A 14,939-nucleotide genomic window follows, 5' to 3' on the forward strand; every position below is an offset into this window, starting at 1 on the left:
GCAGTGCTGAGAAATAACTGTTTCCTATTTAAGTAGCATTGAAGTTAGCAAATCAGGCCATTGTTGAGATGGTGTTTCCTGTTTTCATTTTGTGTGTGTGTGTGTGTGTGTGTGTGTGTGTGTGTGTGTGTGTGTGTGTGTGTATACTCAAACTGAATGAGAGAGTGATTTAAAAATCAGACGGCAGCAATAATCAAAACCACGATAATGGCTCAGCAGTCTCGTGTATACCGCCTACACTATAAGAACAACTGCTTGAATGCACGAACTAAAGCAAGTTAACAATAAAATATGCTCATTCTTTCCCCCCGCCACCACCACCACTCCTGCTTCCCACATCCACTACACAAGCTGATATAATTAGTGTTAGTTGTTCTCATAGCGTAGATGGTAGCACACCAGACTGCTGACCTGTTGGCTGCGGGTTTGATCCTCACTACTGTCCAGTGGTTTCCAATGATTTTTTTTACAGTTTCAGCTGACCAAACAAAGAACACGTTTGGGAACACAGTAGCTGGCAGGTTTCTTGCATTTGCACACACAATAGCCTGACTGGATAAATTCAGTGCTAATTAAATCATAAATGGCACAGTGTGCTGAATTTTTTTTGTAACAATTAGTTCTCAGCACAGGTTACACTGCAACACCCTTAAAAGGTGTACATATTGTTTCTGGCCACCTTGTATATGACAAAGCAAAGTGTCTTCAAAATTCAAGCAAAACTTGTGATACAAACTGGAAGTTTTTCAAAATGAGGTAAGGTGAACACAGGGATGCTTTTTGGCTTGATAAATTTTGTTTTGGCATACTTATTATTTTTTAAATTTCATTCTCATATGTTGGAATAGAAATAAATAATTCAGTTTTATTTATAGTTTTGCCTGTATGTTTAGCTTTCAGAGCATTTTGAGCTATGAGATAATCATCTTTATGATCTCATTATTTTATCTTAAAATTTCTTGTAAAAATTCTGAAATATAGTGCGTACACTATATGTGGCTGTTGGTTGCAAGAGCAAACAATTGAGAGCTTAGACCACCCGAGGGGTGAAGAGTGATGTGAAGGAACAAAGCCCCCCTCCCTCTTGCAGGGCTGATAGTCAATGTCTTTGTTCTGTGCTTCAAAAGCAGAAATGACAAATTGTTATAGGGATCACCAATGCCTTCTGGTGTTGTGAGAGTCATATTCAAGCCCCACAGTTGGTAAAGGTTAGTCTCTTCACTTGTTTCAGACACTGAAAAGGAAACAACAAGCAGTGCAGAACCCAGAGCAAAATGGAACACATGAAACATTTGCTAACAGCTATCGCGTGGTTGGTCACTTAGGATGACAGCGTCATAAACATGGTAGTTCAGCCCTAACTTCTAGTTGTATGTTCTGCAACCATTGTACAAACTCTCACGTAAGAAGTTTCTTGTTAAAGTGTCCACAAAAAAATTATGTGATTTGGTGCAGCTATCCATTGTAAGCATAATCATATCAGCATAACTGTAGATCAATAAATTATGTAATCCCATCAGTTATCATGTATTCTTTTGGTTCTTCTTCTCCTAAGCAGCAACATCACTTCCTAGCATTTTGTTTCATTTCATGATAGCTATATCATGTGGAATGTTGATATGTTGTTACATTTTACATTCTAAGAGAATTATTGCTTATTTGATTTTGTATTTTTCCTTATTTTATTCTATGTATTACTTGCCTTCATTCAATAAGGAATCACTATTCCTTTAATCTAAACTTAGGCACTGCATACTTTTGTGGCTTATTTCTACCATGTTACTACAGGGCAATATCTGTCATTTTTCTTTTACTTTCACATTACTTTTGACTCTTGCTGTATGCATTGTTTCATGTGTTTTAGTCATACTATGTTGCAGGTTTTCCTTTAATTGTTAATACAACACAATCTCTGAAGTTCTTTTTAGCTGCTGCTGATCATATATCTTGTTAAATCTATTGAAGTTCAAATGATGACATATACACACATACAGGTTTTCCTGTAATTGTTTGGGGCTGGTCTTTGATGTCCATTCAACATGGCCTCCCCATCTTTGTCAGCTAAAGTATACATGTTGGTCGCACCTCAGTGCTCTTGGATGCCTCAGCAACACCAACTGGGGTGCAGCCTGCTCTGCTCTGATACAGCTCTACACAGCATTGGTCCAGTCCCGTCCAGATTACAGCAGTCTCACATGCAGCTCAGCATCGCCTTCAACATTACAGATACTGGATCTGATACACCATTGTTGCCTATGACTGGCAACTGATAGCTTTCTGACTAGCCCTGTGATCAGACTCCTAGCCGAAGCTGGGGTTCCTTTGTTGTGGGTTCTGTGCCAACAACAGTTGATTGCTTATGCGTTATGCATCTACTTTTCCCAGGAGCACCCAGACAATCATCTCATCTTTCCAGATGTGTAGATCCACCTTTCACGGAGGTGGCCCAGGTCTGGGGTTCGATCACCATTTACATCCAGCCCCTGTACCACCTCTTCTCTGGGCCTGCTCACGTACACCTCCATGGCGCATCTCCCATCCACAGCTCTGTCTTTACCTATTACAAGGCCCAGAAGACATAGTTAATCCTGAGGCCCTCTGCTGCCAATTCTTCTCCATTAGAGGTAGCCTTTATTAATAGGTCAATGGTTGTGGTCATGCCGACTTTGCTTACATTCATGCAGGATGTAATGAGCTCCAATCCTTGCCAGAGAGCTACAGTGTTTTCACTGTGGAATTGGTGGATGCCTCTCATGCTCTTGAGCATATCCATTTCTACACTGGTGAGTTCTTTGCCTTTAGCAAATCTTTCAGCAGTTTACAAGCTCTTGACTGGTGTTACCCACACATCACTTGCTCCTGACTACCCATGATTTCCTTTTCGCCTTTGAACAATGTGGATGCTCGATGATCTTGTGTGGACTCTGGGTCACATTAGGATTCTAGAGAATGAACTCTGATAGGCTGCTGAAATCAACTACAGGCAAGCCATATCTTTAGATCGGTATTCTGGTATGCGACCTTCGATTGGATTAAGTTCTAGGGGTTTGGAATACAGAATGGCATATACTTGATTTCCCTCCTATTTTATGTTATGCAATGGTGTTGTTCCCTACACATGGATTAGTCACTTAATGAACAAGCAATTTTATCTTGATTTGGCACTACCTGCCTACACTTGCTTTAATCACTTTACTTTTTTACCTAGTTATGCTTTTATTTGTGATTTGACTTATTTAGCTTTTATGTACACTTATCAGCTAGAACATTATGACCACCTACCAAATAGCTGGTATGTACACCTTTGGCATGGATAACAGCAGTGACATCTTGTGGTATGGAAGCAGTGAAGCCTTGGTATGTTGGCACATATAACAGCAGTGATGGGTTGTGGTAGGGAAGCAGTGAAGTCTTGGTATGTTGCTGAGGTGAGTTGGCACCACACTCTCACACAAATGTCACCAAATTCCCATAAATTCCAGGGAGGGAACAATGAGCTCAGAAACAACATTCATTTACATCCCAGGTGTGTTCGATCAGGTTCAGGTCTGGTTAGTTGGGGAGGGGAGGGGGGGGGGGGGGGGGGCAGCCAGCCCATCAATTGGAACTCGCCACTGTGTTCCTCAAACCACTCGATCAAACTCCTGGCCTTGTGACAAGGTGCATTATCTTACTGAAAAATGTCACTACCATAGGGAAACTATACCACTTAATCTGCCCATTCTAAAGAAAGGAGACCCAATGAGATGTAGCAACTATAGAGGAATCACACTACTATGCACAGCTTATAAGATCTTGAGCATGTTGTTACTGAAGTGACTAACACCACATGTCGAGAAAGTGCTGGGATTCCAACAAGCAGGTTTCAGAAAAGGAAAGTCAACTGTAGACCATTTACATACAATATGGCAAGTGCTAACAAAGAGTTCACTGCCTTTTGTGGACTTCCAAAGAGCATATGATAGTGTGAATAGACAAGCAATATGGCAAGAACTCAAAAGGGCTCAAGTTCTGAGAAAACTTATAAAACTGACAGATATGCACCCAGGAGACAACATGCATGTTGAAAGTAAGTGGAAACATATCAACGAAGTTCAAGGTGAGGACTGGAGTGCGACATGGAGATTGCCTCTCCTCTCTTCTGTTTAACCTGGTATTGGAGAGAGCCCTGAGAGAGGTAGCAAGCCTAGAGACAGGAATACAACTGGGAAGAAGGATCAACACCCTGGCCTATGTGGATGATGTAGTTTTAATAGTAGAGAAAGGACAAGACTTGGTTCAAATGACAAGAATGTTAATGGAAGAGGCAATGAGAGCAGGCCTGAAGTTGAATATGGATAAGACAAGATACCTCATAGTTAGGAGAGAAAATAATGACAGATCTGTGAAGGTGGAGGACAAAGTCTTTGAAATGGTAAAAGACTTTAAATATCTTGGGGCTATACTCAATGAAAGGAATAAGATAGACCAGAAAATTACCCCACAAATACAAGCAGGAAACAGATCAAGGTTTGCTCTGGGAAAGCTGTTAAAGTACCGACTTCTATCGAGATCTTTAAAGACCAGGGTCTACAAGACAATAATACAACATGTAGTCTTATATGGAGCAGAGAGCTGCACCATCACCCAAAACGTGGAAAGAAAACTCCCGACATTTGAGAATGCCATTCTCAGACAGATTTTTGCACCAGTGAAGGATGGAGATGAATGGAGGAAAAGAAAGAACTGTGAATTGCAGGAGCTGTACAAGTCAGTGGTCATCCTGGCAGTGATCAAAGAAAGAAGATTGAAGTGGTATGGACACACAATGCATCAAGAAGGCCAGATCATCAGGCAGGTAGTGGAGGAAGATATTAGAGGCAAAAGACCATGGGGAAGACCATGACTCCGAAGGATTGATCAGGTCAGAGAGGATATGAGTATGCTGGGGCTGTCTGAAGAAGAATACATGGAGTCAGGTCGTTGGAGGATGCTGATTAGTTAGGCCAAAGACTGACTGTGGTTTGTGTGGCCATAGCAGTAAGTGAGTATAGGGAAACATGAGTGTCGTGAAGGGGTATACATGGTCTGCAACCAGTGTATGATATGCCTTAGCCATCATGGTGCTTTACATGAGCTCCACTAGGACCATGGATACCCATATGAATGTTCCCCGGAGTATAATGGACCACCGCCAGCTGGCCTCTGTCTCGCAGTACAGATGCCAAGTTGCTGTTCCCCTGGATGATGACTGATTCGTGCCCTCCCATTGGCATGATGAAGAAGATATCAGGATTAATCAGACCACGCAACTCCCTGCCACTGTGCCAATGTCTAGTGCTGATGGTCACGTGCCCATTTCATTTGTAGTTGGCAGTGTCATGGTGTTATCATGCATGCATGGGCAGAAGCCCATCATTAGGAGTGTTCAATGTACTGTATGTTCACACACATTTGTGCTCTGCGCAGCATTAAAGTCTGATGTTAGTTCTGCCATAGCTTGCTGCCTGTCCTGTTTCAACAATCTGCCCAGCATATGACATCTGAAATCTGTAGAGAGGAGTGGCCGCCTAACCCCACAGTGTCTTTACGTGATTTCATCTTGGTTTTGCCACTTCTTGAAAACACTTACCAGAATATTCCTAGAACACCTGACATGTCCTGCAAATTCCAAAATGCTAGTGCTGAGCCTCTGGACCATCACAGTCTGTCCTCAGTCAGACTCAAATAGATAGTGTGCCTTCCCTATTCTACACACGGACAACATGCTCACTGGTACTGCGTGCACCGTGTGTGTGTTTGACTTGCAATCATTCCTTGCCAGACAATGCTGATATTGCATGGACAGGTGTATATCGATAGTAAAGTGGTGGTCATAATATTTTGGCTAATTAGTATATTTCTTAGGTATTTTTATGCAGTCAATGTTTATTACAATTACCTCTGACAGACTGTTGCAGATTATTTTATTATTACAGAAATTAAATGGCATTCATTGTTTGAGATTGTCATTAACTGTCTGTTAACTTCCAACGGATTTGTGATGATTCTTGTTATTCTGTACCTTTTATATGACTTGGGTACATTGTATACTTGTTCCCTATTACTTTTAATTATTTTATATGGATTTCACTATAAATTACAAATTATTACATCCGCATTGGTGAGAGCTTTGCTTAAATAAAGTTGGCGATATCTACTTGCCCCAAACTATTGTTGGGCAGATATAGACTGGGACACTCAGATGTTTAGGACGGGTGGTAGGGACAGAGCATTGATTGACATTATACTGAGTGCACTATCCGGAAATTACCTCGAGCAATTAAACAGAGAACCGACTCGTGGAGATAACATCTTGGACCTACTGATTACAAACAGATACGAACAGGGAATCAGTGATCATAAGGCCGTTGCAGCATCCCTGAATATGGAAGTTAATAGGAATATAAAAAAAGGGAGGAAGGTTTATCTGTTTAGCAAGAGTAATAGAAGGCAGATTTCAGACTACGTAGCAGATCAAAACGAAAATTTCTGTTCCGACACTGACAATGTTGAGCGTTTATGGAAAAAGTTCAAGGCAATCGTAAAATGCGTTTTTGACAGGTACGTGCCGAGTAAAACTGTGAGGGACAGGAAAAACCCACCATGGTACAACAATGAAGTTAGGAAACTACTGCAAAAGCAAAGAGAGCTTCACTCCAAGTTTAAATGCAGCCAAAACCTCTCAGACAAACAGAAGCTAAACGATGTCAAAGTTAGTGTAAGGAGGGCTATGCATGAAGCATTCAGTGAATTCGAAAGTAAAATTCTGTGTACCAACTTGACGGAAAATCCTAGGAAGTTATGGTCCTATGTTAAATCAGTAAGTGGCTCGAAACAGCATATCCAGACGCTCTGGGATGATGGGATGACACGCGTAAAGCTGAAATACTAAACACCTTTTTCCAAAGCTGTTTCACAGAGGAAAACCACACTGCAGTTCCTTTTCTAAATCCTCGCACAAACGAAAAAATGGCTGACATCGAAATAAGTGTCCAAGGAATAGAAAAGCAACTGGAATCACTCAACAGAGGAAAGTCCACTGGACCTGACGGGATACCAGTTCGATTCTACACAGAGTACGCGAAAGAACTTGCCCCCCTACTAACAGCCGTGTACCGCAAGTCTCTAGAGGAACGGAAGGTTCCAAACGATTGGAAAAGAGCACAGGTAGTCCCAGTCTTCAAGAAGGGTTGTCGAGCAGATGCGCAAAACTATAGACTTATATCTCTGACGTCGATCTGTTGTAGAATTTTAGAACATGTTTTTTGCTCGAGTATCATGTCGTTTTTGGAAACCTGGAATCTACTCTGCAGGAATCAGCATGGATTCCGGAAACAGCAATCGTGTGAGACCCAACTCACTTTATTTGTTCATGAGATCCAGAAAATATTAGATACAGGCTCCCAGGTAGATGCTATTTTCCTTGACTTCCGGAAGGCGTTTGATACAGTTCCGCACTGTTGCCTGATAAACGAAGTAAGAGCCTACGGAATACCAGACCAGCTGTGTGGCTGGATTGAAGAGTTTTTAGCAAACAGAACACAGCATGTTGTTATCAATGGAGAGACGTCTACAAACGTTAAAGTAACCTCTGGCATGCCACAGAGGAGTGTTATGGGACCATTGCTTTTCACAATATATATAAATGACCTAGTAGATAGTGTCGGAAGTTCCATGCGGCTTTTCGCGGATGATGCTGTAGTATACAGAGAAGTTGCAGCATTAGAAAATTGTAGCGAAATGCAGGAAGATCTGCAGCGGATAGGCACTTGGTGCGGGGAATGGCAACTGACCCTTAATATAGACAAATGTAATGTATTGCGAATACATAGAAAGAAGGATCCTTTATTGTATGATTATATGATAGCGGAACAAATACTGGTAGCAGTTACTTCTGTAAAATATCTGGGAGTATGCGTGCACGTAAAGTGCCCTCCGCCACACACCGTTGGGTGGCGTGCGGAGTATAATTGTAGATGTAGATGTTGATTGTTCATTCATCAGTTAACATTATTACTGTACTTGATTATCTTGTTGTTTATATGGGGCATAATGACAGTGTAATGTCACATCAAAACCTGTAGCTAAATAGAGAGTACAAAATTTACAGCTGAATGTGTACTACTGTTTACTTCAATTTGAGTCTCACATAGCTGTTAAAAGTACTTTGCTGTTTGATGAAATGCATTTAATCACATCTAGAAATCAAAAATTTCTGATTTTTGTTGTTTGTCTTTAATTAACCAGTTATAATACAAAGGAATACTTTAAGAGACTCAAGTGTTATCACCAGGAAAATGTTTGCATTGTACAGTACTGTAGACCTATCAAAAACCCTAACTGTATGCATTTTTTGCAGGTACAGAATTACATTTTGGAAGTCGCTTATTACAGCCATTTTCTTTATGACATTGTGAGAAGAAAAAATGGATGACAGTTTGAAATGGAAACATGAAATTATTTGCCGTTAATGAGAAATTATCATAGAACTGTGTGCTTTGGTTTTTAGCATGTGACTGATGAGTTATAGCTAGAGAACAATGATAAGTCTTTTGCCATAAACATATTTTTGTATTTTTATTTTATATGCTGTTATATTATTTTCTGTTTTTCTATGGCTCACATTTGTTGTTGTTGCCCAGAATGTGACATGCTGAAGAGTCATGTTTGTGAGTAAGAGGAAGAATGAGTCTGACATGCGAGTGAAGGGAAAAAAGCATAGATTTTAATATTTATCAGTAATGGAACTGATTTATGTACACACATTGTACTTAAACAAGCATTTTATTCATTGTCAGATACTGTGTTTTACAATTACTGACTGTATTGTATTTAGAATCTAAAAAACAACATTTATATTGAGAATTACTTTTCATCGGTTTTTGGCCAGTTACTTTGCATTGTAAGATTGAAAAACCCAAGGCACTTTATTACCTTTTGTTGTATTTATTCATGGAAAATAAATGACAAATGTTTTTGAATTTGGTGCAAAAATTGGCAATGGCATATGTAGCATATTTAAATTTTGTAATAACAAATAGGCACAATATTTAATTTGAAGAAAGAGAAGAAATCTTAAACACAAGATATCAGAGGGACAACATCACACACACACACACACACACACACACACACACACACACACACACACACACACCTGCGCACAAACACGCACACACAGGAGATACGTGACTCATTACCCGAAGGAAAAAATGTAGAGAAGATATTTAAAATCATGAATGCAGTTACTCTAACATCTAGCCATGGACCCTTTATCTTGTAAGTTTCTACAATACATCAATTTAGAAAAGTAGTATGACTTGTAGCTTGTTAGTGGGAGCAAAGTGACACATTGATTCTCTTTGAGAATTGATTTGTTATTTGCAGTGGGACGTTGCAGACTTTTTACTGAATCTGTGTGAGTGTGCAACTCATAATGAAAAATAATTTAGGCTTCATCTTGCATGTAGACTTACATAGTGTCCTTTAATTTTTTTTTCTTTTTTCCTTTTTAGTGAAAAGTTGAAGGTAAATTTTGTTTTATTTATTGGTTTAGTTACTTCTATTGGAGGACTGATGATAAACTAGTGCTTCCAGTCTCTCAAGTTAGTCAGATTGTAAATTTCCTTATCAATAGGCTTCATGCAATTCAAGCAGAAGAATTAGAATGTTTATTTACATACTAACGGTGATCATTTAAAATATTTGTGTTGGTTGTGAACAGAGATAGGCATTATTTGAGTAAACATCTGTCTAGATGATTATTCAAATACAGATAGAAAATTAAGAAAATATTTGTGAATAAGTTGTTCATGGATAAAAAGATTATATGTTTCTGTTAATACAAATAATTATTTGTTATTTATTATTTGTGATATAGCAGAGACCAGTACTCTGACAATGACTGTTGGGTAGCAAATGAAGCAATTCTGCATATACTTGCTTTGCAAGGTCCTAGTAGAGGTGGCATGATTGCCTTCCTCTCACCTGTGACGAAGCAACAAGTGTTCATCTGTGTCAGATGGATGACTGTGGTGAGTGCTTGTACTGTGTAGAGTTGGGTTAGTGTTTTTATGTCTAAAGGGAGGGGAGAAGGTGAATCCCAGTGCCAGCACATAGCCTGATCCTCTTGAATAGCTTAACAGCACCATCTGACAATCAGAACTCTTTTAAGGTAGGCCATTGGCACAAAGACTGATAATGAGGAACTTGATGCCAATATCTCTCCTCCCCATGCTGGCCAAATACTGGCAGTGAAAATTTTCCAACACAAGAAATTGAACTGGCTTATATTATAGTCAAGAACCACCACAAATGAATCCATTAGTGACCTTGGCTACGGACGCTGGTCAAAGTGTCATGTAACTGACAAATAACATAGGTTACCACCACCTTTTTATTGTTTGTTTCTTTCTCTACCAGCATTGTCATGTATAACCAGTGTTTGTCCCTGTGGCTCAATGAGCTTTCTGTTTCATAAATGATAATTAATGCTTTACGCAGAAATATGACTTGATGGCTCAGTGAATAATGGCCAGACTGCAAACTGGAAGGTCTGCTTGCGAGCTACTCCTATGATTTTTTTTTCCTGATATTTATCCCTTCTTTCACTTTTATCAATGGTTTGTTCATATAAAGAATTCAACGTTCCACTGTGGTTTGCAGTCTTATTTAAACTGCATGTCCTCTTATAACTGGATAAGTAAGCCAGTTCTGAAGTTGGGGTACTGTGATGGATTACTATCTTGAATAGTACTATATCTGATAAAACACTGTGGTGTTCCAACCATTTTTACAGTTGAGTGCAGCTTTACTTACTTAACAACATGTTGTTGTTGTTGTTGTCTTCAGTCCTGAGACTGGTTTGATGCAGCTCTCCATGCTACTCTATCCTGTGCAAGCTGCTTCATCTCCCAGTACCTACTGCAACCTACATCCTTCTGAACCTGCTTAGTGTACTCATCTCTCGGTCTCCCTCTACGATTTTTACCCTCCACGCTGCCCTCCAATGCTAAATTTGTGATCCCTTGATGCCTCAAAACATGTCCTACCAACCGATCCCTTCTTCTAGTCAAGTTGTGCCACAAACTTCTCTTCTCCCCAATCCTATTCAATACCTCCTCATTAGTTACGTGATCTATCCACCTTATCTTCAGTATTATTCTGTAGCACCACATTTCGAAAGATTCTATTCTCTTCTTGTCCAAACTAGTTATCGTCCATGTTTCACTTCCATACATGGCTACACTCCAAACAAATACTTTCAGAAACGACTTCCTGATACATAAATCTATATTCGATGTTAACAAATTTCTCTTCTTCAGAAACGCTTTCCTTGCCATTGCCAGTCTACATTTTATATCCTCTCTACTTCGACCATCATCAGTTATTTTACTTCCTAAATAGCAAAACTCCTTTACTACTTTAAGTGTCTCATTTCCTAATCTAATTCCCTCAGCATCACCCGATTTAATTTGACTACATTCCATTATCCTCGTTTTGCTTTTGTTAATGTTCATCTTATATCCTCCTTGCAAGACACTGTCCATTCCGTTCAACTGCTCTTCCAAGTCCTTTGCCGTCTCTGACAGAATTACAATGTCATCGGCGAACCTCAAAGTTTTTACTTCTCTCCATGAATTTTAATACCTACTCCGAATTTTTCTTTTGTTTCCTTTACTGCTTGCTCAATATACAGATTGAATAACATCGGGGAGAGGCTACAACCCTGTCTCACTCCTTTCCCAACCACTGCTTCCCTTTCATGCCCCTCGACTCTTATTACTGCCATCTGGTTTCTGTACAAATTATAAATAGCCTTTCGCTCCCTGTATTTTACCCCTGCCACCTTTAGAATTTGAAAAAGAGTATTCCAGTCATCATTGTCAAAAGCTTTCTCTAAGTCTACAAATGCTAGAAACGTAGGTTTGCCTTTTCTTAATCTTTCTTCTAAGATAAGTCGTAAGGTCAGTATTGCCTCACGTGTTCCAACATTTCGACGGAATCCAAACTGATCCTCCCCGAGGTCTGCATCTACCAGTTTTTCCATTCGTCTGTAAAGAATTCGCGTTAGTATTTTGCAGCCGTGGCTTATTAAACTGATAGTTCGGTAATTTTCACATCTGTCAGCACCTGCTTTCTTTGGGATTGGAATCATTATATTCTTCTTGAAGTCTGAGGGTATTTCGCCTGTCTCATACATCTTGCTCACCAGCTGGTAGAGTTTTGTCATGTCTGGCTCTCCCAAGGCCGTCAGTAGTTCTAATGGAATGTTGTCTACTCAAGGGGCCTTGTTTCGACTCAGGTCTTTCAGTGCTCTGTCAAACTCTTCACGCAGTATCGTATCTCCCATTTCGTCTTCATCTACATCCTCTTCTATTTCCATAATATTGTCCTCAAGTACATCGCCCTTGTATAAACCTTCTATATACTCCTTCCACCTTTCTTCCTTCCCTTCTTTGCTTAGAACTGGGCTGCCATCTGAGCTCTTGATATTCATACACGTGGTTCTCTTCTCTCCAAAGGTCTCTTTAATTTTCCTGTAGGCAGTATCTATCTTACCCCTAGTGAGATAAGCTTCTACATCCTTACATTTGTCCTCTAGCCATCCCTGTTTAGCCATTTTGCACTTCCTGTCGATCTCATTTTTGAGACGTTTGTATTCCTTTTTGCCTGCTTCATTTACTGCATTTTTATATTTTCTCCTTTCATCAATTAAATTCAATATTTCTTCTATCCAACTGGCCCCTGCACTTGGTACTCCTCTCGCACCTTCCCTCCTTGCCAATGCTAACATGAGGGAGCACTGTGCGTAATATGGCAAGGACAATAATGCAACCAACAGAGACTAATTTACAATACCTTCCTCAGTTGCATCAATGGTCTACATCTACAGACATACTCTGCAAGCTACTGTATGGAGTGTGGTGGAGGATAGCCTGTACCTCTGTTAGTCATTTTCTTTCCAGTTCCACTCACAATTAGAGTGAGGAAAAAATGACTGTTTATATGCCTCGCTGTAAGTCCTAATTTTTGGTGTCTTATCTTCGTGGGCCTTAAGCAAAATGTGTGTTGGTGGCAGTAGAATCGTTCTGCAGTCAGTTTCAAATTCTGGTTCTCTAAATTTCCTCAATAGTTTTCCTCAAAAGTCACATTGCTTTCCTCCAGCGAATCTTACTTGAGTTCTGAAGCATCTTTGTAATACTTACATGTTGTTTGAACGTACCCGTAACAAATCTAGCAGCCTGCCTTCCTTTATCCGACTTGGTGTGGATATTGAACACTCGAGTAATATTCAAGAATAATTCACACTAGAGTCCTACACGTGGTCTGCTTTACAGATAAACCACACTTTCCTAAAGTTCTCCCAATGAACAAGAGTCAACCATTCACCTTCCCTACCACAATCCTCACATGCTCGTACCATTTCAAATCAGTTTGCAACATTATGCCCAAATATTTGAATGATGTGACTGTGTCAAGCAGAAAACTATTAATGCTGATTCGAACATTGTGGGTTGTTTCTTCATCTGCATTAACTTACATTTTTCAACTTTTAGAGATGGCTTCCATTCATCACACCAACTAGAAATTCTATCTAAGTCATCTTGCTTTCTCCTACAGTCACTCTACTTTGAAATCTTTCTGTACCCTACAGCATCATCAGCAAACAACTGCAGATTGCTGCCCACCCTGTTTGCCAGATTAGTTATGTACATAGAAAATAATCGAAGTCCTATATGCTTCCCTGAGGCTCTCCTGACAATATCCTTGTCTATGATGAACAGTGAACACTCGCCATTAAGGACAACATACTGGGTTCAGCAACTTAGGAAGTCTTTAAACTACTCGCCTATCTGGGAACCTAATCCATATGCTGGTACCTGTGTCTACAGTCTGCAGTGTGGCACCATGTCAAATGCTTTACAAAACTCTAGAAATAAGGAAGCTGCCTGTTTCCTTCATCTGTAGCGCACAGTATATTGAGTGATGTATTGTAAAACTGTGCTGGTTTGTGGACCGAAGCTTTCCCCTCTCAAGGAAATTTATTGTATTTGAACTGAGAATATGCTCAAGGATTCTGCAGCAAACTGATGTTAAGGATATTGGTCTGTAATTTTGTGGGTCCATTCTTTTACCCTTCTAATATACAAGAGTCACTTGTACTTTTTTTCAGTTGCCTGGGACTGTGGGCTGGGCAAGAGATTTGCGATAAATGCAAGCTAAGTAAGGGCCAATGCCATATAGTACTCTTTGTAAAAGCGAATTGGGGCTCCATCTGGACCAGGTGACTTGATTGTTTTCAACTCTTTCAGTTGTCTGTCGATGCCTGGGGTGCTTATTATGATGTCGTCCATACAGAATGTACATGTTGGTATGTTTGTGCGGTTCTCCTGCATGAAATTTGAAACTTTTGTCACGGATGTGGATTCCTTTATTAAAACTGCCAATTGCATCTTGTTTGCAATACTACAAAATGAATGAACAATGTAAACATTCAGTGATTTGTAATAAACATCAATAGATTTTAAATCTAAGGTCTCCTTAAATGACGACATAAGTCATTGTAGATGAAAAGATTGAGCCTCATTGCTGACCATGATCAACAGTAAGCTTTTCAGACTTTGCATTGAAAATTCGAATGGAAAATGTATTATGGCTAGGTGCTTGAGTTGCTGACCAAATATTGTTTGAATTAAGTGAAGTGATGTTTCAAAGTACTGACTTTTTTCAGCAAGTTAAAATAGAAACTGTTGAAGAATGTCACAAATAGTGCTGAAATGTCTGTGAATATTTCACAAACTACATTTGACAGTGATGGTTCCATGATCATACTGATGCTGCTAAAGATCCAATTTTTTATTGAAATGCTAATCAATTTTTAAAATTTTACATTATGGTATAAATGAAGTCATCCA

General features: G+C 39.6%; 1 protein-coding gene across 1 annotated transcript in view; it reads left to right on the forward strand.

The window, feature by feature from the left end:
- Positions 1-9,002, forward strand: part of LOC126269529 (ribonuclease H1-like) — a 126,251-nt gene extending 117,249 nt beyond the window's left edge. Inside the window, exon 7 of the mRNA XM_049974000.1 lies at positions 8,381-9,002. The gene's annotated coding sequence lies outside the window, so the exon portion shown is untranslated. The remainder of the gene's footprint in view (positions 1-8,380) is intronic.
- Positions 9,003-14,939: the final 5,937 nt, after the last annotated feature.

This window comes from Schistocerca gregaria, chromosome 1, assembly GCF_023897955.1.
Source record: "Schistocerca gregaria isolate iqSchGreg1 chromosome 1, iqSchGreg1.2, whole genome shotgun sequence".
NCBI classification, from domain to species: Eukaryota; Metazoa; Arthropoda; class Insecta; order Orthoptera; family Acrididae; genus Schistocerca; species Schistocerca gregaria.